Raw genomic sequence first — 575 nt, 5'->3', positions numbered from 1 at the left:
GAAGCCTGGGTCCTGGGGGCAGGTGGGCGGAGCAGGGCCGGGATGTCAGAGGGGAGCGTGTGGCCTGTGGGATCTGAGGAGGCTCAGGTGCAGCGAGAGCAGGGTCCTGAGAGGGGAGGGGAAGGAGTCCTGAGAGGGAACGCGGAAGATTCTGGAAGCTCAGAGCAGAGGCTCCTGGGAGGGACGAGCAGGGAATGCTGGGAGAGAACAGCAGGCGATCCTGAGAGGGAACACGGAAGATTCTGAAAGCTCAGAGCAGAGGATCATGGGAAGGAAGAGCTGGGAATGCTGGGAACTGGGAGCAGGGGGTCCTGGGACGGAAGAGCAGGGAATGCTGGGAACTGAGGGCAGGGGGTCCTGGGACGGGAGGGCCGGAAATGGTGGGAAGAGCAGGGAACGCTGGGAACTGGGAGCAGGGGGTCCTGACAGACCCAGCTCCGCAGGGAAAGCGAAGCGGAGGACCTGCCCTTCGGGGTTTACTGCCGACCACGGACCGCAGTGTGTCCGGGCGGAGGACCCGGCGGGGGGCGCGGCCGGCTGAACAGCAGCCAAGCAATGGTCTCCCCTGCAGTGTC

The 575-nt window shown here is 65.2% G+C and overlaps 1 protein-coding gene across 1 annotated transcript in view; it reads right to left on the bottom strand.

Moving 5' to 3' along the window:
* Positions 1 to 575, bottom strand: part of CACNA1B (calcium channel, voltage-dependent, N type, alpha 1B subunit) — a gene marked incomplete at its 3' end in the record, with an annotated part of 138,429 nt that overhangs the window by 102,089 nt on the left and 35,765 nt on the right. The window lies entirely within an intron of this gene.

The sequence above is a fragment of the Myotis brandtii genome, unplaced genomic scaffold (genome assembly GCF_000412655.1).
Source record: "Myotis brandtii unplaced genomic scaffold, ASM41265v1 scaffold691, whole genome shotgun sequence".
NCBI classification, from domain to species: Eukaryota; Metazoa; Chordata; class Mammalia; order Chiroptera; family Vespertilionidae; genus Myotis; species Myotis brandtii.
The sequence above is the reverse complement of the archived record's forward strand: the minus strand, read 5'-3'. Positions and strand labels throughout refer to the sequence as shown.